The sequence below is a fragment of the Gopherus flavomarginatus genome, chromosome 6 (genome assembly GCF_025201925.1).
Source record: "Gopherus flavomarginatus isolate rGopFla2 chromosome 6, rGopFla2.mat.asm, whole genome shotgun sequence".
NCBI lineage: Eukaryota > Metazoa > Chordata > Testudines > Testudinidae > Gopherus > Gopherus flavomarginatus.
In genome coordinates, this window is record NC_066622.1 from 24052036 (window position 1) to 24075867 (window position 23832).

A 23832-nucleotide genomic window follows, 5' to 3' on the forward strand; every position below is an offset into this window, starting at 1 on the left:
GTTTAAACTGAATCAAAATATGATGTTCTTTAAAGGGAGCACAATCACCTAGTGCTTAAAAAAGAAGCCAATAACTTAATTAATGGTGAAATAAAGCTGAAGTTTGAAGCATCCAAGACAGCCAAAGACATAGTAACCACAACTGACCTAACCCAGGCAAAGAGAAGTTCTAACAGTAAAAGTTTTACTGCTTTAACAGATGATAGTGCACTGGGGTGACTGGCACCTTATATAATAAGCACCTAAAATAGGAAATGGCTAGAATTTGGCATTTTTTACTGTGATTGCAGGATTGAGGCCTTAGACTGCAATTTCTTTGGAGCAACAATCATCTTTTTATACTATTTGTACAGCACGAACACAATGGGGCCCATACGTGCTACCATAATACAAATAATAAATCCTAATTTGTCTGAGCTGAGACTGCAAAATATGAGAAGGGTGTTAGCTAAAAGATAGTCCTAAACTGCAACGTTTGGATCTAAAGGCAAACTCTCCCAAAGTTTGGGGGAGATTAGATCAGATCCAGGATTCCAGGTGAGGCCTTTTCTAGTACAGAATAGGAGGGAGAGCCTTTTTTAATTCTCTGCCTCCTCCCTTCTTGCCAAACATGCTACCTCAGTATTTTTACTTTATTTTAATATTAGTGCTGTTGAAACTTGTAAGATTAACAGCTTTGGATACTGAATACATTGAACACCAGAACAAGTATAGGATGGGCCAGCTTCCCTCACCCAGTCCTGCCAATGTGCCTCAGACAGGCAGCCTGGACAGCCTGCACCTCCCTCACTGTGTCTGTGGTGACATTTCTGGACAATACCAGCAACAAAAATGTGACATAATTTGGGTTGGTCTCATGTGCAGTCTAAGGCTCCCCTCCTGTGCTCTTGGAGCAGGCAAGATAAGGAAATACACAAGGTTCCCTAAACAGTTCAGATGAGTTGTGCTTACCATGCCCCTGTTCTCCAGAGCCATCCGAGAGCAGTAATTTTGTAAATGGGAACATTTTTCCTGTTTTGAGAGAGCGAGAACAGAGCAGGCAGATCATGGGGTGTGGAAATGTGATGTATGGGATCCAAAACAAAGTTGCTGCTGGGTCTAATTTAAGACCTGTCAGCCTGGCTGATGTTCTCGGGAGTTGTGGCTGATTTATGGTGGTATTGTATGTGTGCAGTTTATTTTCCTCGAAAAGTTAATCTGCTCAAGATTCTCGTTTCACCTTTCTGGCCCTCAGCTCGAATCTTTGTTTTTTGCCTCCATTTCAACAGAAATAAATCCGCTCTTAACTGTGGCTTCAGTGACTCTTCACACACCCAGCTCCAGTCACTATCCCATCTGGCTTCCCAGAAATAATTAATCCTTCCAGCATAGGACCTTCACTGCCACAAAAGCAAATGAACATTTCTGTGTATATTAGAGGTGGATGGGCCCAAACAAAACCCCATCTTTAATATTTGGTTCCAGAGCCAAAGTTCTCTCTCTTGAATGGGCAAAATCCAAACCCCAGATCTACTCTACTGAATTTGAACGAGGAGTACTTGTGGCAATTTAGAGACTAACAAATTTATTTGAGCATAAGTTTTCATGGGCTAAAACAGCCCACAAAAGCTTATGCTCAAATCAATTTGCTAGTCTCTAAAGTGCCACAAGTGCTCCTCGTTCTTTTTGCTGAAACAGACTAACATGGCTACCACTCTAAAACCTATCTACTGAATTTGTATCAGAGGGGTAATGGTGTTAGTCTGTACCACAGAAACAATGAGGAGTCTGGTGGCACTTTAAAAACTAACAGATTTATTTGGGCATAAGCTTTCGTAGGTAAAAAACCCACTTCTTGCCCAAATAAATCTGTTAGTCTTTAAGGTGCCACCAGGCTCCTCATCTATTGAATTTGGAGATTCAAATTCTGAATCCAAATTTGAACTCCCCCGAAGTCTGATGTGTTCAGAATCGGATGTTACATACCATAGCTTCAAGGTGCAACTCAGATCTGACTCTATTGTTCAGATCCAGGCCTTTGGCCCATCTCTAATTTAAATCACCAAGTCACACTTTAATATTAGTATTAATGCTGCCTCCGATGCAAATTTAAAAGATTTAAATCTTGCCAATATGGGCCTAATTCATTCTTAGTGTGACTGTGTTGTTTTCAGGGATCTTGCATCCAGGATCAGTTTGGCCCTGTAGGCCCAATTCACCGTTGTCCTGCACTTTGTGTAGTCATTTACACCTGTACACCTGAAACCCTTCTGGCATTGCAATCTCTTGCACAGATGTAAATTAATACACAAGGTGCAGGGCATCAGAAAATGCCGCCCCCCACCCCCATTTACTCACTGTGTCTGTGAGTAGTTTACATACTGCACTTGCACAGGAAGAGAGAGGCTGGTTTTTAAAAATAAAAAATATTATAGGTCACTTATCGAATAGTGCATCAGATAATTGCTAGAGCATGTTTGCATCGTTGCACATTTCTCAGCCCTACTATCCCTGACCAGACCCTGCCATGCTTCTCCCTCTTTCTTTCTTGTACCATGGGAGTGAGCTGTGCAAGTCCAGAGCTGCCTGCACATCATCGACAGTGCCATCACGTCTGCCTGACGTGTGACAGGATGTTCCACGCCCGAATCGGACTGATCAATCATCTTCGGACACACACAGCCCAGTCATCGAATGAATGAGATGTCAAGGTCTTCATCAACAATGATGGACATACATCATCACCATGGGAGTCACCTTAAAATCATCTGTTTTGGATTAATATTTATGAAATAAAGCCAAGGAGCAAAGAAAAGAGTCCCAGCAGATGTGCTGATAATAATGCACTGAGTGGGTGGTTAGTTGCTTGTTAAAAGAGCTTTGAAAATCAGATGTCTGGTGACAAAGCATTACAGAAAGGCCAGGTGCAGGCCTGCATCATCAGTGCTGCCCTCTCTGAGCGATATTTGCTTAATAAGGGGGTTTTGACTGTACTTCTGAGTGATCCTAGGACCCAAGTCTCCCCCCAAGGGACTTGAATGGAAGCAGGATTAATCCCTGAGAATAAATCTCTTTCATGTTACCATAGCAAAAATTCCAATTTTATTCATGGACTAGAGACAGCAGATGTACCCTGCTGTCACGAGGGAGTCTTTCAGAAGCCTGTGTGCTACAAGTGGCCCGTGGCCAGAATTATAAATCCTGCATACAGCCAGAAGAGTGCCAAAGTTTAGCAAATGACTTCAGAGTCCACACATCAGAATTGGGGACAAGAAGCTATCACATTGTTGTGGGTGTCACATCCTAATCCCCCTTGAGCCCCTGACTGGCCTTTCTTTGGCCAGACAAATGCCCAGTGGCAAGGCATCACTATCCCTTAAATGCTGAATATTGAGTGCTCTGTCCCTCTCATCTCCAGGTGTGTGCATAGCCTGGATCACTCTGGATTTCCCACCTGTCCTGGAATGATGTCAGTTCATTGTTTTTAAACTCCTGTTTCATTCAAAATAGGAGCTGGATTTTGTAAAAACAATTCAATGCGTTAGAAATATCTTGTCCAAAAACCCCAACACTGATGACAACGTAGCGAAGATGCTAATACTCTGCCCTTTTCTGACACCTTTTAGCCAAGGCTTTCAAACTGTTTGCAGTAACTATACTTGACAACACCACAGAAGAGCCAGTAGGTACACATGCTGTTGAAATAAAGGCAACCCTAGGGTAGAATAAGGCACTTGTTTAACAGTCATACAAGAGTGCTACAAAGGTATTGGACAGGAAGTGAATAAGAATCCTGTATTCAGATGAAACTGCAGGGGGAATTTTGATCAGCCCATAGTAATTACCTGAGATGGAGTATGATTAGGATGCATAATAATACAACTGCTCCTTAGCATTTTGAGATAAGTAACATTTTACAGCTGCATAAACAAATTCTCACAATGCGTTTCTGCGGTAGGTCGGATCCCTTATTTTACAGAATCTGTTTTGAAGAGATGCAGCAACTTGCCCAAGGTAACACAGGAGGTGAGTGGCAGCCAGGATTAGACCCTTGGATACTCAGAGTTATAACAGTTAATGCTAATAAAATAGCAGCAGGCAGATAAAACCTCTTCTTTCAGGACTTCAGTCAGACTATTAGGGATTAGGTTGAGACCTTGCTGGGGTCAGAAACCCCTCATCTGCCTATGATGGAGTTTCTTGCAACTTCCTCTGAAGACTCTGATGCTGCCTATTGTCAGAGACAGGTTCCTGGATTAGATGGGCCATGGGTGTGATTGAGCATGGCAGTTCCTGTATTCATGTAGCTTCTCTATAGTTAACACCCATATTTTGGTGCAAAGTAACATGAGAGCTTGACATTTTTAAGCTTCAAAAGTCAGTACAAGCATTAGCTCATTGATTCTCCCAACACCCCTGTGAGAGAGAGAGAGAGAGGATGTAGAGAATAAGTGGCCTGGCTTCTCTTTCATATCGTATTTGAATAGGGGATGACCAATCTAGCAACACAGCAGTCCGTCACACCAGGCTAGGGCATTAGTTTCTTACAGAGATGGAAAAGCACGGCCTACTGTGTTACCCATATTACTTCACAATACCCCTAGTCTATCCTTGGAAATCTCCCATCTAAGTGATAACATCTCTTAATTGTGGCATGTGATTAATAATCCTGGGTGCTGGGGCACAGGTGCTGTGATATGCTGAGTAAAAAAATGAATTTATGGATTTAGCATCATCCTGGGCCTCATTTTTTTTCCTGTTGGCAACAAATAATCCTGTTGGTGATTAAATTGGACTAAGTACTACCCCATCCAAAATATTAAAGAACCAAAATCTTACTGTACTCCAGGGTATCTGTGCCCTTTACCCTTTTAGGAGAGATGGCTCAAAAACTAGAAGACTGTGTTAAAGTTCACAAATATTAAACATACCGGGATCAAATTTGTCCCTGCTGTAAGCTCACTGACTGCAGTGAAGTTACACCAGAAATACCCATGGCTCATTGCATAATGTTTTGTTCTTTGAACAGTCTCGGTAAGGAGCACACACTAAACTGTAGCACAATATACTGGATCAGTGGTGATAAAGATTTTAAAACTGGGCCCAGTCCTACACCTAAGTCGTCATTGGAAGTGTTGCTATTGGTTTGCTACTTGTGAATGGCACTTTGAAATATTTTTTCATTGTGTGATGTTGGCTATACTAGTAAGTGTGTTGCTCTCTGAGCTGCTAATCTAGTCCACTTTAGACTTTAATAGTTTACAGTATGTACAATGTTATATTGCAATAATCTAAGCAGCCTTTGAGATCTGTCAGTAGCAGCTGGCAATAAACACCTCCTTGCTTTTAGCCTATATTAAGGCCTTCTGAGGTTTTGAAATATGCACCAATGAGAATGTAGGTACGACTTGGTCAACCAATGGCAGTTTGTTTGGTAACTCACTGAAAATCAACAGGAAGACAAGATTCTTGAAAAGCTGCTGAAAACTCCAGTCCCTGAGTTTCAGCATTTTCACAGCCCAAGTTTTCAGCGAGCCAGCAAATCCAGTTGTCGAGTCTTAGCCAATCAAAACATCATGTGGTTTTTTTGGTATGGTTCAGTCACTGATTTTCATGAGAAATGCATAGGAGTGGCAGGCGAGGAGTGTGATTGTTCAGGATTTCATACACAGTACTTTTTTCTGTATCCTGAAAATTCCGGCTGAAATCACACAAGGATATTGTTAAAGGGACATCATCAACTTGAGATCTAGTCAGTTTCAAAACAAAACAAAAAGGTAAAGTTGATTCAGATACCTATCCCTGAGTGTCCCTGACAATTTTTGTAGTTTTAAAAGCACATTTTTCTGGAGTGTTTAAAGATGTTTTTCCTTCCTCTGTTGCTTTGTGAAAGATCCAAACTGGGAAAAAAAAACAAAGAAATGATTTTTCTGTAATCTTTTTTAGTCACAGTACTAGGCACAAACAATATTTTACAGGGACTAGAACAATGGTAGGTAAAAACTTACAGCAAGAAGTGTGGGGTTTAGGTAGACAATATCCTTTTAACTCACTGTATAGACTAGAGCTCCGGGAACTGCCATTTATGCAGTGGGAAGAGCTCTAGACAGACATTGCCTGGGATGTTGCTGTTGGAAACGGCATTATATATATAATACAGTTAAAACACTGGCCTCAATCCTGCAATTTTATCTGCATAGTATTGTGCGTGCAAAGAGCCCCACTTCAGTTAAAGCTAGGAGGGATCCAACTGTAGAATCAGGCCAAAGTTCATTTTTGCTAGGTAGAGGGGACCAAATAGAGTTCTGATTGTGTCAGGGGATTACAATAAGCTGCAGAGCTGAGGAGTGAGGAAGGGAGCGTGGTGGGACCACTTTTTGGCTGGGCCAAACGAGAGTTGTGTGGCAATGCTGTGCACCAGGTTGCATTACCACTCAGATTTGGAGAGGATAGGTGTAGGGGCTCATGGGCTGTATGTGTGTGTGTCAGTCTGCTAATATGTGTGTGTTGGGGAGTGCCTGAGAGGGGAAGAGGAGTGTCAGGTATGGGGGGGGTCAAATCTTTGGCCACCCCACTCTCATGTAGTGTGAATAGCGTAGGTGAAGGAAGGATGCTGTGATTATTACTGGCACTTTCACACCTGAAAATACTCTGCAAACAATCACTGTCAAATCACACATTCCACTTTATAGAAGGAGAAACTGAAGCAGCGAGAGATGCAGAGCAGGGGCATAGCCACCTATAGACTAGCCAGAGGGTATGTCAGAAAGATGATAGCTTGCTAAAAATAAAATGTGACCCTGGCAGTGCCCATGATGGGAGGGGCTAACCACCTTGAGTGCATGCCCAGCAAGGACACTAGGTACGTACTCAGAGCAGCTAGTCCGTCCTGCTGCTCATGCTGCTGTGGCAACTCTTCTGATTTTAGGCACCAGCTTGAGCAGAACTAGCATGGGTGTGTCTACACAAGCAGGGGATCACACTCTTGCAGCTCAAGTGGAACATACCCAAGGGCATGTCTACACTGCACCTGGGAGTGCTTCCCAAGCTTAGGGAGACAGACACAGCTCTGAGCTAGCCTGCCCAAGGGTAGCGTGGGCAGCAGTTCGGGCTAGCCACCTGAGTATGTACCAGGGGGTCTGAGCGGGTTTGTACTGAGGATGAGGCTGCCCAAGCTGCCATCCAGGAACAGAGCAGAGATTTACCCTGGAATAGACACTTCCAAGCCTTCTCCAGAAACAGCAATGCCGCCCAGAATATGTCCCTTCCCTGTGCCCATCCCATTTCCCTCCCGACCAAGATGCACCACCTCATGCAGGAGTTGTTCGGTCTCTACCACATCCACAGACAGATCATTGCCCTTTCACCATAAGTTGGGGCCCACCTACATTTCCACCCCTCTCTGGCCCTGCTGCAGAGCCTTGCCCAAAGCACACAGGATTAGGGCTGGAGCAGGAGCATGCCTGGCTCCCAAGTGCTCAGCCCGCCCAGCACAGACCCATGTACCCTGCCCATGGGGCTCACGTGTGTCACCCACAGATGTCTGTGCCATGCACCTCTGCCCTCTGGACTGCTAGCTGCCAAGCGCCACCACCAGGGGCAGCAATGCCCCCTCGCAGCCAGGCCGGCAGCTGCCGTACCGGCTCAGCCCCTAGCCCAGGAGGACAGAGAGAAGATGTGATGCCAGATAGTGGACCCCGGCGTATACCAGCCTCTTGGACCACCTCCCTGCCAGGAATTCGGTGGCCCCAGGCTGGTTCCCCTGCCCTAGGCAAGGACACTCTGGCTGACTCTGGTGCTGTACCCCCCATTCCCAATTATGCTAAGCAGGAACTCACCCCTGCTCCTGTGGGATAACAAGCCCTGGGGGCCAGGGCACCAGCCCCACCTCAGCTGGAGGTCAGGGTCCAATTTGCCAGGGGACCAAACTCAAACTCTTGATCCAAGTTGGCCCGGCAAACTCATCTCTGTGACAAGCCCTCTGCACTCCAGGCTGGGGCTGGCTTTAGAGCCAGTTCCTGTGATTTGAGTTCAGAACTGAGTTTCAGTTTGGGCTCCTCTGAAGCTCAAATCCTCACTCAACCTGTACGTGAAAATTTGTCAGGGATGCATTGCTAAACACTTCATGGGTAGCCCTGGACTGGGCTAGCTCGGGGCCTGCAGGTCAGGGTAAAGGGGCAGCCACAGAACTGAATGCGGGTTCCAAGACTGGCATAGCAGGAGTGCTGCAGGTCTGGCCTCAGGTGCACTGGCTGAGCTGGGGTCTAGTAGAGGAATAATCAGAGGTGATACACATCAGGATTGTGCTGAGGGTAGGAAAAGCTTGCTCTGTACCAGGCCAGTCCACTGCTATTTAGTCCTTCGCTTTTATAAATTCATGCAAAAAAGAGAAATGATTCATCATGGTTCACTTCTAATATCTGGCTTCAATCTCATCCTCTTTTTGTCAGATCTATAAATATCAGGTGCTGAAGATGGACAAGGCGGGTGAGTTAATATCTTCTTAGAATCTTAGGACTGGAAGGGACTTGAGATGTCATCTAGTCCAGTCCCCTGCACACGTGGCAGGACTAAGTATTAGACCATCCCTGACAGGTGTTTGTCTAATCTGCGCTTAAAAATCTCCAGTGATGGAGATTCCAAAACCTCCCTAGGAAATTTATTCCAGCGATTAACTATTTTGACAGGTAGGAAGATTTTCCTAATGTCTAACCTAACCCACCCTTGCTGCAATTTAAGCCCATTGCTTCTTGTCCTATCCTCAAAGGTTAAGAAGAACAATTTTTCTCCTTCCTCCTTGTAACAACCTTTTATGTACTTGAAAACTGTTATCATGTCCCCTCTCAGTCTTCTCTTCTCCAGATTAAACAAACCCAATGTTTTCAATCTTCCCTCACAGGTCATGTTTTCTAGATCTTTAATCATTTTTGTTGCTCTTCTCTGGACTTTCTCCAGTTTGTCCACATCTTTCCTGAAATGTGATGCCCAGAACTGGATACAATATTCCAGTTGAAGTCTAATCAGCATGGAGTAGAGCGGAAGAATTACTTCTCATGTCTTGCTTACTACATTCCTGCTAATACATCCCAGAATGATGATTGTTTTTTTTGCAACAGTGTTACACTGTTGACTCATATTTAGCTTGTGATCCACTGTGACCCCCAGATCCCTTTCCACAATACTCCTTCCTAAGCAGTCATATCCCATGTTGTATGTGTGCAACTGTTTGTTCCTTCCTAAGTAGAGTACTTTGCATTTGTCCTTATTGAATTTCATCCTATTTACTTCAGATCATTTCCCCAGTTTGTACAGATCATTTTGAATTTTAATCCTATCTCCAGAGCACTTGCAACCCCATTCCAGCTTGGTATCATCTGTAAACTTTGTAAGTGTACTCTTTATGCCATTATCTAAATCATTGATGCAGTTATTGAACAGAACTGGATCCAGAACTGATCCCTGCGGGACCCCATTCGTTATGCCCTTCCAGCATGACTGTGAACCACTGATAACTATTCTCTGGGAATGGTTTTCCAACTAGTCATGCATCCATAGTAGCTCCATCTAGGTTGCATTTCCCTAGTTTATTTATGAGAAGGTCATGTGAGACAGTATCAAAAGCCTTACTAAAGTCAAGATCTACTGCTTCCCTCTATCCACAAGGCTTGTTATTCTCTCAAAGAAAGCTATTAAGTTGGTTCAATGTAATTTGTTCTTGACAAATCCATGGTGACTGTTACTTATCACCTTGTTATCTTCTAGATGTTTGCAAATTGATTGGTTAATTATTTGCTTCATTATCTTTTCAGGTGCTGAAGTTAAGATGATTGGTCTGTAATTCCCTGGGTTGTCCTTATTTCCCTTTTGATAGATTGGTACTATATTTCTCCCTTTCCAGTCCTCTTAATCTCTCCTGTCTTCCAATGACTTTTTGAAGAGAATTGCTAATGGCTCAGCTATCTCCTCAGTCAGCTGAGTATTTTAGGATGTATTTCACTAGGCCCTGGTGACAAAGACATCTAACTTATCTAGGTAATTTTTAACTTGTTCGTTCCCTATTTTAGCCACTGATCCTACCTCATTTCCACTGGCAGTCACTATGTTAGACGTCCAATTGCTACTAAACTTTTTGGTGAAAAACTAAATAAAAAGATCATTTATCACTTCTGCCATTTCCACATTTGTTTTCCCCCCTCATTGAGTAACGGACCTACCCTGTCCTTGGTTTTCCTCTTGCTTCTAATGTAGTTGTAGAATGTTGTTACCTTTTATGTCTCTAGCTAGTTTAATCCAGTTTTGTGTCTTGGCCTTTCTAATTTTGTCCCTACATGCTTGTGTTATTTGTTTATATTTATCCTTTATAATTTGACCTAGTTTCCACTTTTTGTATGACTCTTTTTTGAGTTTCAGATAATTGAAAATCTCCTGGTTAAGCCAGGGTGGTCTCTTGCCAAACTTTCTATCTTTCTACGCGGTGGGATAGTTTGGTCTTGTGCCCTTAATAATGTATCTTTGAAAAACTGCCAACTCTCTTGAACTGTTTTTCCCTTTAGACTTGCTTCCCATGGGATCTTACCTACCAACTCCCAACGTTTGCTAAAGTCTGCCTTCTTGAAATCTGTTAACTTTATTGTGCTGTTTTCCCTTCCACTATTCCTTAGAATTATGAACTCTACCATTTCAAGATCACTTTCACCAAAGCTGCCTTGCACTTTCAAATTCTCAACCAGTTATTCCCTATTTGTCACAATCAAATCTAGAAAAGCCTCTCCCCTAGTCGCTTTCCACTTTCTGACATAAAAAAATGTCTCCAACACATTTCAAGAACTTGTTGGCAGAGGTGTCGATTCTATGAGTGCTCCAAGGCTGGAGCACCAATGGAAAAAAGCAGTGGATGTTCAGAACCTACCAGCCACAGCTGTTTGGTGCCACGCCCAACCAGCTAATCGGGGGCACTGCCAAACAGCTCTTCAGCGACACTGCCAAACAGCTGATGGGTGGCTTGGGAAGGGCTTTGCGGGAGGGCAGAGGGCAGTGAGCAGGCGGGGATCTCGGGGAGGGAGTGGAGCAGGGGCAGGAAGAGGTAGAGTGAGGGTGGGACCTCAAGGGTGGAGCATGGGCAGGAAGAGGTGGAGCAAGTGCAGGGCATTGGGGGAGGGGTGGAGTGGGGGCGGGGCCTCAGAGTGGAGTGGAGGGGAGCACCCCCTGGGAAAACTAAAAGTTGGCACATAGGCTTGTTGGACAATTTGTGCCCTGCCGTATCATTTTCCCAACAGATGTCTGCAGGGCTTTAGAGCGAAGCCCGGAGCTGGAGTGCGGAGTAGCTCCAGAGCAGTGGAGCTGCAGGTTTTTGCCTGGAGCTGGAGGGAGCCAGAGCACAGCTCCAAAGCCCTGGATGTCTGGGTACTGGAGGTCCCCCATCACCACCATGTCCTTTTATTGGACCAACTTCTGTTGGTGAAAGAGAGACGCTTTCGAGCTACACAAAGCTCTTCTTCAGGTCTGGTGCTGAAGAGTAAGCTGTTCTACGCCTTCTGTCATTAGAAATGAAACTAAAGTCTTTTTAAGCCAACAGAAGTCACACTTAAACCACTACAGTCGCCTAGTTGCATTGCTGCAGCACTGTAGTGCTTCAGTGTAGACACTACCTGTGCCGACGGGAGGGGTTCTCTCATTGGCATAGGTAATCCACCTCCTCGAGAGTAGGTAGCTAGGCTGACAGAATAATTTTTCTGTTGACCTAGCGCTGTCTACACCAGGGGGATGTAAGTTTCCAGTGTAGACCAGCCCTTAGTCTGATAAAGTTGATTCCCCGCCTTTCGCTCCTCCCAATCCTTATGGTTTACAAATGTCAATACAATCTAACCCTCAGTTGCCATGCATCCGATGAAGTGGGTATTCACCCACAAAAGCTCATGCTCCAATACGTCTGTTAGTCTATAAGGTGCCACAGGACTCTTTGCTGCTTTTACAGATCCAGACTAACACGGCTACCCCTCTGATACTTCATTTTTAAGTGGTTTCCTATAGCATGCTTGAACCCTTTATGCTTGTAGTTAGCTTAGACACTCTGGTTCGTAGTTACCTACCTTCCCCAGACCTGAAGAAGAGCTCTGTGAAGCTTGAAAGCTTGTCCTTTCCACCAACAGAAGTTGGTCCAAAAAAAGTATTACCTCACCTGCTTTGTCTTTCTGATATCCTGTTTCCAACTAAACACTAATTATTATTGTGCTTTTGAAAAGTTGAGGAGAACTGCATTTATTTTGTTCTAAACAAGTGGCATGTGAATTATCAGTTTTCAGTGAATTCACTTGTAAATTATAATATGTATATAGACATAGACAATCTGGTTCTAAACATACACAACTTCCCACTACACATGCAAAACAGGAGCAGGAAATTGGGCTGGGCAGGGGAACTATTTACTTCCTAAATGCACACCCTTTGCTTATTCAATGCTTCAAATTTTGGGTCCCAGGTACACCATTCTGAAGTTTCCAGGGCAGTACTGATTTCACGGTTCTTCAGAACAGCCAGACTTTCAGGATATTTGGAGCGCCCAATGTGACTCAGGTTAGAGTCAATGTCATTGTGTTACAACATTGCAAGGGAAACATTTTGGCTCAGATCCTCAGAGATATTAGGCTCCTAACTTCCACTGAAATCAATCAAATTAGATGGTCAAATATCTTTTAAGGATTTGGGCCCTTGTTTTTTAGAGAAAGGGCAGAGTGAAAACAGCTCTATCAAGGGAAGAAGTAACAAGGGTTGCCACTTTTCCCTGCTTGACAAGACAAACTCCTGTATAAGAACATGAAAACTTAATGTAAGAATATGGTGCGACAAAACATTGCTGTGTTTATTTTGCTTGATGGCTCAAATTGGTTATTTTCTGATCCTTTAACACCCTGCAAATTAGGATGCCAGATCACAATTCAGAGCTGGTGCAGCCCTTCCTTGTTAGTAAAGCCTGTGGAACAATTGCTACACGATTCTGTTTTTCTGTGGAATATGTGAGTTTCCATTTTCTAATGGAATCTTTTTCATTGAGAGAACAACTCTCATCTGTCATAGTTGTATATTTTTGGAAGGACAAGAGGTTGCTGTTGTATTTACCTTGGATATGCATATGCATATGCATATAAAGCAGTGGTTCTCCAAGTTTTGTACTGATGATCTCTTTCACACAGCAAGCCTCTGAGTATGACCACCCCTTATAAATTAAAAACACTTTTTTATATATTTAACACCATTATAAATACTGGAGGCAAAGCGGGGTTTGGAATGGAGGCTGACAACACGGTGACCCCCGATGTAATAACATTGCGACCCCCTGAGGGGTCCCGACTCCCAGTTTGAGAACCTCTGATATAAAGAATGTGGCAATCCTGTGCTGTTAATGCATTACAGTAGGCTATAGTTGTTGGCAAGGACTGTGCCTAACCAGAATGTTGTAAGGGATGCTCAAGCTTGCAAAACCTACTCTGGACTGCATGGAAAGTTGCGGGTTTCTTTACAGGGTGTAGTTAACTGGCTTACAGTTATTGACTTGCTTTGCATCTCATTAAGGAAAATTGTGGCTGTACTGTTTTCAGTCTGACTGAGATAATGTGAAATTCATGCCAGATTATTAAGTAGTGTGTTGTTTGTTATTTGGAAGCAACAAGCAATGGATTTGATTAGATGGTACCATTCAAATTATTTATTTTTTGCTAGGAAAGGGAGACCTAGTTCCTATGAAGGTATACAATTAAAACCTCTGGACTGAGCCTGGCTATTTGCCAGGAAGACCTCGTCATGGTCCTATCAATATGTTTGTCCTTCGTGATCTGCAATAACCTATCTCCTGGGGGAGATTTGCCTGTGTCATGTCAAATGTCTGATAAGGATTCCATAGAGACTATCAAACAGGAGAGCATTAACTCTCTGTGTACACAAGCCACCCTTCAGTGTTGTCTGGCACTGGCAGGGTGTCGTATACCATTTCCTGATTACAGAAACTGTTGATCGGCTGTGAAAATCAAAACGGAGTGCCAGAAAAAGGTCTTTTTTTTTTCTTTGCAGGTGTGGAAATCATCATGAATAACTCACCTATACCACTGCCAAATTGATGATGGATGTATTTTGTGAAGTTTGTGTTGTCCTTTTCTGAAGCATTTGGTATTGGTCAATGGACTGATCCAAGATAGCATAAGGGCTGTTAGGATAACCCCATTGTTTGCAATAATGTGACAGAAGGCAGGACTCCAGAGCAGATGGGAGTCCCATGTGGCATGTTCCCCATATTCTGCATTCTGAGCCCCTCCATCTGTCCTTTGGGCTGATGTGGGCTGGATGTGGCACTTATTAGAGCCTAATTGCTCTTGGATTGATTGCAGGAAAGGCAAGGAAAACAAGGAGAAAATCCTAGGGCAGTGGTTCCCAAACTTGTTCCGCCACTTGTGTAGGGAAAGCCCCTGGCAGGCTGGGCCTGTTTGTATCTGCCACGTCCGCAGGTTCGGCCAGTCACGGCTCCCAGTGGCCGCTGGTCGCTGCTCCTGGCCAATGGGAGCTGCTGCAAATGGCAACCAGTATGTCCCTTGGCCCGTGTCGCTTCCAGCAGCTCCCATTGACCCGGAGCAGTGAACCGCGGCCACTGGGAGCTGGGATTGGCTGAACCTGCGGACACGGCAGGTACACAAACCAGTCCAGCCCGCCAGGGGCTTTCCCTGCACAAGCAGCGGAACAAATTTGGGAACCACTGTCCTAGGGGATATCTCTCCACCCAAACAAACAAGGAGAACAAAGAAGTATAATTTTCAATGTACACATTGATTTTGTCAGCAATTTGGAACCATAAACTACAGTTTTGACATGTAGTAACTGAAGCTTTACAGATCATCTTTAACAGATCTTTTAAATAAGTCAGCAGCTTTTCAAAGAGCATCACTTCAACTTGGTAGATCAGTGTTTCTGAAGCAGTGGGTCATGACCTCAAGGGAGGATATAAAAACAATCAGGGAGGAATAAGGCACTGAAAATATATTACAAACTAAAGCAAAGAAAATCTCACCCCTACCCCCGCAGTCCCCGCACACTCTTGAGTTACGTTCAATATTGAGTTCCCTTTAAGACCAAGTAATCTCTTTCAACATTTTGAAACACACACACAAATAAATGACACAAGCTTATCACTATCATTACTGACACCTTATTTGCTCTTACTTTTATAGCAAATGTAAGGGGGTTGTGAACATTTTTGACTTTGTATAAGTGGTCAGCAACCCGAAAAGGTTGAGAAACATTGGAGTATAGCAGTGGCAGATAGGTATTGGGCACCTATGCATGGCCAAATGGCATGTAATTGCAGCCTCTCTCTCCTTGCTGAACCTACTGGAAAGGTATTTTGAGTATGGGAGGTTAAATTGTGCCTTCAGATATGCTAGCAATTCCCACTGACTTCAACAGGGATTACATGTGTGTATCCAAGGCAGAGGTAGGCAACTTATGGCATGGGTGCCGAAGGGTGGCACGTGAGCTGATTTTCAGTGGCACTCACATTGCCCAGGTCCTGGCCACCAGTCCAGGGGGCTCTGCATTTTAATTTCATTTTAAATTAAGCTTCTTAAACATTTTAAAAGCCTTATTTACTTTACATACAACAATAGTTTAGTTATATATTATAGAAAGAGACCTTCCAAAAACGTTAAAATGTATTACTGGCATGCAAAACCTTAAATTAGAATGAATAAACCAAGACTCGGCACACCACTTCTGAAAGGTTGCCGACCTCTGATCTAAGGACAGAGTTTGTTCCTAAGTGTACAGATTTAAAAACTGGGACCAACAGATCTTGAAAAGTGTGACTATTAGTCCTTGTTGACAGTTGGTATCATATGCCCATATAGTCCACCTATGGGAATCTCCAAGTTACTTTTTTTCAGCTAGTAGTCTCTGAAAGGATGCCTTTCAGCACTGAGACTGTGATCTCACATGACAAAATAAATACTGTTATTAAGGAATAGCAACATGACACAGTACACTTGTCCCATGAAAGATTCAATTTACAGTGGTCACATAGCACAATGCAGCTGTCACATGAAGCAAGAGCACCATGACACAATCCACCTGGTTCAGGAAACATTCCAGTTAAGAGTGGTGATGCGACTATTCCACCTGCCACACAAAACGTGTTGGGTGCAATAGCAACATGACACAATCCACCCATCTCACAAAGCATTTCAGTTACAGTGGCCACATGCTTTTCTGTTTTCCAGTATGTACTATCTGACCTTATTACCTTGGACTGCCTTGTACCCATTTGAGCTGTTGGACTGTAAGTTCTTTGCGGCAAGGATTTGGCACATTATCTCTGTGTTATCTATCTACTTATCTGGTACCCATCATGTAGACTTTGAACAAATATGTACCATGTAAAGATCACATCTGCTTACAGTGTTATATAACAATAACAGGCAGAATCTACTACATAGGTTACCTGCTGCAAAAGCAAACACTTTACTGAAAAAGAATGCCCCTTACTATGTTTATAAAAGCATCACCTACATACATGTTTATTGCATACACATTTTGTAATAACCTCTACCAATACACCATATCAAATACATCCCTGTGTACTTATCTGGATGACTTCTGGTATTTACATACAGTTTTTCATAGTGTCTATGTTTAGATAGATGTGGTCTAGCAATTCCAAGATTCTAATTCTGACTTTGCCACTGACTCAATGTGTGACCTCAGACAAGTTACTTCACCTCTCTGTGTCCCTGTTTCCTCATTTGTAAAGCAGCTCCTAGGCACTTGTAAAGATTAATTATCAAATATTCAGCATGAGGTGTAAAGGAAGGGTGTAATTCTTTCAGTCTAATTTGCTGTATTACTAAAACCTGTGGCACACAAGAGAGTGTAAGACAGGAAATCATCACAGAATGTGTTGCACTGGGAAATCTAAACTTCATAATTTCACTATATGCTGATTACAGACTCCTATATGTTAAATGCTCTCTTTTAGATACTACACAGACTCCTTAAAATCAGTTATTCCAGTCAGTGGTGACTCTTCTGTGTAAATGCCACTGAGATGGGTGTCAGGTAAGTATAAATGTTTGGGTATTTGGTTTGCTTAGAGAAATTTAGAGTTGACAGGCAAGAGCTTCAAGAGGAGGAGCCAAATTTAGGTTTCTAAGTCCATATTTAGGCTCCTGAATAAGTGGCCCGATTTTGATACACTGAGCAGCCAGCAGCTCCCCTTAGGAAAGTATACTCTTTCCCCTTTCTATCAGCTAATAATCCCTTCCTCACTCTATCACACTCCCTCTACATTAACAGAAACATGAATAAGAACTGCTGTCAGTATTTGGTGTCAAGTGCTCAAGCACTAATCATTATTAAGAATATAATACAATTTTCTCAAATTTTCCAGGGAATTTTTTTTTAGACAGTGGAAAGATCTTAGGATTTCAGACTTTGTCATTGTAATGCCTTTGGAAAACAATTTAATATCCCCAAAACTCACTTCTTAAGTTCTTACTGTTAGGACATTTCCTAGATGAAGAAACTAAACTGAGAACGTCTGATACGCCAAATTTTCAATCCTTTGAAGAAGATACTCTCCAAAGTAGCCATCACCCAGCAGTAATTCATTTCTGATAGGGAAACATTAAGGGTTAGGATGAAAAAAATATTAAGTGAGTGAGGAATTTAAAAAGAGTATATACTTATGACAAGTGGTCAGATACCTGTGAACAAATCCAGAGAGCTTCCATGAATACAGAACATATGACACAAGCAATAAAGACTGCAATGAGAAATGTAACAAGCATCAAACTGAGAGCAGAAGGGAGGATATGCTGTTGTTATTAGTATCTGTACAGCAGGATAGATGGTCATGAATTTTTCAGACAAATTGAGAAGACAGAAACTGAGATGTACAGGTTGTAAGCAGCCCCTGTGAGATACTCAGAACTCTCACTGCTATAGAAGTCAATTGGAATTGAGGACATTGTACACCTTGCAATAAGTACTCAAAACCACGCTAGCCCAGACCCTAAAGCCTTGTGTACGCAGGCATTTCACTTAAATCTGCCATTGTTGTAGTACCAGTGTAGATCCATTGATGGTAGCTACAGTGAAAGCACTAGTGCTGATCAATAGCTCAGCATTCATACTGCGAGCAGGGGTTAGACAATACGGTGGTGAAAAGGCAGGTGATCAACCTACAGTAGCTTCCACTGGCGGAATTGCATAAGTGGTAATGCAACAATGGAAGATTTTAAAGAAATATGCCAGTGAGGTCACAGCTTCGATTAGCCAAAATGAATCAAAGAATGACAAATAAAGTGTTGTGTCGGGAGAAAACTAGACTACTCCAGAGTTACAAAAATCTTGTGTTCACATCTTGTTGCTTCCTCTTTTTTTTTTTTTTTTCAGTAAGTTAAAATATAATGTTAGTTTGAGGAAGTCAGTCAGAGGGTAGAGGTGATGGAATTGAGATTAGCATTGGAAAGCTAGTCAAGATAAGTGAGTCTTAAGGAGGGATTTGGAGGAGGGGAATGAGGTTTCATTGAGAACAGTTAAATCTTTTTATAGCTGGTGCTGAATATTCCCAACATTCACAATCCACAAGTCTGTCTCTTCCTTCTCGGTAGGTCAAGCTAAACACCCAGGGAAGTTCTTGAGGAGCTATTCAGTGATGTACTGGAGCAAAGGATTGCAGCCATTTGTAGGGGGTGGATTAATGTGCTCTGGAGAAAAAAGAATGAAAATGAACAGAATTAGTCCAGTCTTTTGATAAAATATGTAGCATGTGCCCAGACATGGGCTAACTGTAGGCCAGCATCTTTGTAATCCTCTGAACTTTGAACATTCAGACTGTGTTATAGAACTAGGGTCCAGAATTGGATCCTTAAGATCTGGCCCTAAACAGGGAGTGCAGGTTAACTGTGGAATGCCCCTAAACTGTAGCTTCATGCTATCTAGCATTGCCTGAATATCTAGTTGTAGTTTTTTGTAGAGATTTATTTTAAAGTTAATAAACAATTTATACAAACAATAGTTATTTAGTATTTGTAAAGTGAATATTAAGATGAAAAGTGCATTATAAATGCAGGCACCATTGAGAATTTGAGAGATTTACAGCCAAAAGCCCCAACTGAAGGTCCAAAACAATGTCATGAGTTGGAATTAAAGATACAACAGGGACTAGATCCATTATATTGAAATAAGATTAGATTTAGATGGACTTTTCTGCTGATTCATCTATTAAAATGTTGAATATGTTCTAATATGCTATGACATTCCAGGGCGCAATCCAGACCATTGAGGGGCTGTCACCATCTCCCCTGCAACCTGTGGTGCCTCACAATGCTTTACTGCTGTAGATCCCACCTGGGTAGCTCATAAACAGCCTGCCAGCAGGCAGGTAACACCCTGAGTGTCTGTCTATAGCTGCAGCCTGTCAATACGTGTCAGTCACACTCTGGCTTCCACCAGTCTTGGTTACCACCTGCAGGATAATCCCAACAAACACCTAGTCCTGGATTTTCCCCAAAAAACATATGTTCTGTACTGTCCAGACCTGTGGTGGACAGACCATATATATTCTGTCTCTTGCCCCCCTACAGGGATGAAGATACAACTTGCTCCTTTTAAATGAACTTACCCACACCGTTCACAACACTGGGATTGTTTTGATTAAAGAATAAAACAAGTGTATTTAACAAAAGAAGATAAGATTTTAAGTGAGTACAAGTAATGAGGCTTCGTGGTCAGAAATGGTTACAAGAAAAATTAAAGATAAAATACTTCCTGTTACTAAACTTAACCAACTAGACTTGGGTCAGGGTGAAATTCTTACCACAAGTTTTTCAGTAGCATTCATGACCAAATTTAAGGTCTGGATCTACTCCAAAGGTCCAATGGCTGTTTCTTTTGTCATCTTAGTTGCAAAAAGAGAAATGGACAGGGAGAGATAACTCAGGGTGTTTTTGCCCCTCACTTTTATAGTTCAGTCATCCTCTGAAATGCATTTTCCTGAGAGTGACCCCTAGATAAAATTATTTTCAGCTGAGACCAAGGAGATAAGGAGTCTGGGGGGAGAAGAGATGTTAAGTTGTTGCTGTTCACCTCTGTTTGCTAAGCTGCAGATCTGTTTGTCTCTTGCCTTACCTCCCTTCAATGCCAAAAAATGGCCACTTGGTAGGTGACCGCCCATAAGCTTTGATGACACCTGACTAGACAAACTTGTCCTTTGTCTTTGAAAAACAGGTTTACCTACTTCCCAGACTTGTCTGGTAAACACACTTCAGTTGTGATTTCATCTTATGTTCATAATTTTACATATAATGTTGTTACATACATTTTGCCATATTATTGACCAGCAAGTTATTGGTTTTGAAATGATACTTTTCAAGGCACATTTTATACAAAGATTAGTGTGCAAGGTATGAATACAGGGGTGCATTCCGTCACGCTTGCGTTCATCCAAGAAAAAAATAGCACATTGTCTACATTGTATGGTTTACATAAATAGGATTGTATTGATACATTTACTTTTATTTGCATTGATACAATGGAGAGAATGAACTATCTTGTATAACAGGAAAAAGGAGGGGCCATGTTGAAACAAAAGCAATGGAAGGAGGCATTACAAGGTATCTCACATACTACTGTATTTAGTTGGAGTAGGCAGGTTGGATTGTTTGTCACACGAGGAACAGGACAAGGATGGGGGGATTCTTATTTCCTAATGTGGAGGGATTAGTGTATGGAGTGTGTTGATGTGTATTACTTTGGTGAAACTGACAGCCAGAAGTCAGGCAATTATGAAAAGGGACACAAATCCCCTAACACCTGTGAGACTACTGATTTCCCCAGTAATATTTTTACGTGGAAACAACTGACATTTGGTTTCAAAATGATCCAATTTTTAAGGTTTTGATTTTGTTTATTCTCAACCAAACTGGTCTGTCAAGAAACAATGACTTCCTAATAGGCAATGAAAACTATTTATGCTGGCCAATCACCTTATCAGGGTTTCCACTGCATTACACTTTTTATTTTAGCCTACGCTTGTTTTCATTTCATTGATAGGTGTGTCAATATGATGCAGATAGAAAAATCAAAGAAGAAAGATGTAACTATAAAGAGATGCAGATATGGATTGAAGCCTCATGATTATTCTATCTTTCAATTTAACTATAATATTTGCAACAAGCTGTGGCCCTTACATATACAGCTCCATATCTTGCTCAATGACAAAATTCCCGTTCACTTCAATGGGAACAGGATTGGGCCATGTTAGTCTGATGAGAGAAAGCATTACCTGCAGGGATTATCAAGCCACGGTGAGAAAATATTGCATGGCACAGCTGCTGGTTGTGCAAAGGAAGAAATAAAGTAACATCCCAACCTTGTGTTAGGTCTTCTCTAACAATGCATACGAAAAATATCCCATTTAAAATAAACATGTTGCACTTTTGCCAGAACCCCGATGCTCCACAGAAGGCAGAATTTTCAAACTCTGAAACTGGCTCCTCTAAGTACTGTACAGAAAAAGGAACTTTTAGAAATGGGAAGAGCAGCACCTTATAGCCTGTCAGTAATGTCTGTTCTTTGCCCACCCAGCATTTAATGGTCTTTTTTCAAGAAACATACAGGTGGAGAAGTTGAATGCTGTGCCCCGGTTTGATGCTGTAGCCACTGCATGTCTGGACCCTGTGGTAATTAAGCTGCACAGAGAGGATGGTATTAGCAACATGGCCAAAGCAGTGATGAACCTTCATGAGTTCTGTTCTTGAGCTTTTCCCTAAGTCTTTCTTCTTTTGTTCAATGAAGTATCATCATAATAATTAACACTTTGTCCAGCACTTTCCATCCAACAATCTGAAAGCACGTTATAACCATTAATAAATTAAAAAACACAATATCTCTGTGAGAAGGGTTGGTATAATTAACACCATTCAATAGATGGAGTAATTGAGGCACAGAGGAGGTAGAAGATCTTGTGCAATCGCACATGTCAGGGATCAAAACTACTGTCCTGCCTCCCCATCCTCTGCTCTAAAAAGCTGATCCAGCTGCTATTGCAGTCAACATGAAGTCTTGTATAAACTGCAGTGGGCTAGGTCAGTCTGTAAGATCCCATTCACACATAAACCTAGATCTGAACCTATATAGAGAACTACATACAAATTATGAGAGATGGGATGTAATGAAAAGCAAGTGATTAAGTAATTACCACTAGTGTGGATTTATCTATTTTATCCATTGTATCTGTCCTTATCCATCTTTTCTATCCCCCTTATCTGCCTAGTCACTCATCTATCCATGGTAGGGTGACCGGACAGCCAGTGTGAAAAAATCAGGACGGGGTTTGGGGTAACAGGAATCTATATCAGAAAAAGACCCAAAAACCGTGACTATCCCTATAAAATCATGGTATCTGGTCACCCTGACATGGTGTTTCTAGTGTGCCCTTAACCATAATGACTAAAAGTGTGGCAATATGGGGAAATTCATCAGCATGCTGGTACTGCCCAAGTTATGCAGTGTAATTCCCCCCGATGGATACATTTTGGGGTACAGCACATGGGCAGGAATATCACTACAGCTATGGTGGTGTAACTGCACTCCTGTAGCTGTGCCCTCAATTTCCCTGAGGCACTTGCAAAAGCGGCTCTGTCTGCTCTTCCAGGAGGGCCGAGGAACCCTGCGGGGCTGCCACAGCGGGCCACGCCACGTGCCTCACGCCGAGGGCCCAGACCCCAGCATGTGCACGGGACACAACAATGGGGCGAGAGCAGGGCTGACTCGAACGCTCCACACCAGGGTCTGGAATCCAAGATGGCCACCCTGGTGACGCCAGAGCGACCGTGCTTGTACATGTGACGCCGGTCCAGCTGGAGACTGCCCCAGGGCCTATCCCGTGCGTGCTGACGTCGCAGCGCCGGATGGTCCCGTGACCGGAAGCTGGCGAGGGAGAGGCGGAAGTGAAAGCGGGGAGGCTGTTTGGCCCCATTAAAGCGGAGCCGACGGGAGCAGAGGAGGTAGCGAGGCTTGGAGCAGGTGCCGTGGGGATACCGAGCGCGGTGAGTAGCCGAGCTGGCGGGGTCGGCGCCGTGGGGCTCTCTTCTTTCCGGGCAGAGAGGTGGGCCGAGGGCCGTGGCCTATTCTCTGCTCCCCCTCCCTCCCCTTGGGGGTGGTGGGGAGGTTCTCCTCTTGGGAGCGGTCCGGGGGGGGGCTGTGGCTGGGCAGAGGCAGCGGGCTCTCGCCAGGGTTTGTGTGGGGGCCGTGTTTCGCTTGGGCCGGGAACGTAGGAGGTAGCGGAGCTCGCTCTCCCGACTCGGAGCGGGGGCAGCAGCTGCTCCCTTCTCTCGCTAAGTCTTCTGAGGCTGGGGGGAAGGCAGCCGGCTCCACCCTACCCTCTCTCAGGAGGGGGAGGCAGTAGATCCCGATATCTAGGACTAAAGCGAGAGGAGGGGCTCCGGGAGGAGGTGGCAGCGGGGCTCCTCCCTTGTTTGGAGTAGGAGGGGGGAGCGGGCCTGTGAGGGGGAGGGGGCTTCTCTTCCCAGCTGCAGGCACTGAGGGGGGTTGATAGACCCGGAAGCTTGTTCCTTTGTGTCTCATGCTGTGCCAGAGAAAGAGGCTCTTTCCTAATAGTGGGATTTGCATGATTGAGAACTCGCTGAGCTAGGCATTGTGGGGCTGACAGAGGTGGCATGTATAAGGCCTGAGACAAGCTTAAGGATTTCTTTTTCTCTCAGCCCTCCTGTGTAACAGTGAAGCTTTCTTAATGCCTTGGAATCATTAATAAGAAAACTGATCACAGAAGGTTTATATTCAAAACAATGTGGA

General features: G+C 43.4%; 2 protein-coding genes across 3 annotated transcripts in view; both read left to right on the plus strand.

Moving 5' to 3' along the window:
- LOC127053580 (histone H1.10) overlaps positions 1-23832 on the plus strand; it is a 200927-nt gene that overhangs the window by 129541 nt on the left and 47554 nt on the right. The gene's annotated exons all lie outside the window — the stretch shown is intronic.
- Positions 22934-23832, plus strand: part of RAB7A (RAB7A, member RAS oncogene family) — a 31294-nt gene continuing 30395 nt past the window's right edge. The window contains exon 1 of one of the 2 annotated variants that reach the window (XM_050958542.1): positions 22934-23066. The gene's annotated coding sequence lies outside the window, so the exon portion shown is untranslated. The remainder of the gene's footprint in view (positions 23067-23832) is intronic. The other variant, XM_050958541.1, reaches the window with a different exon arrangement.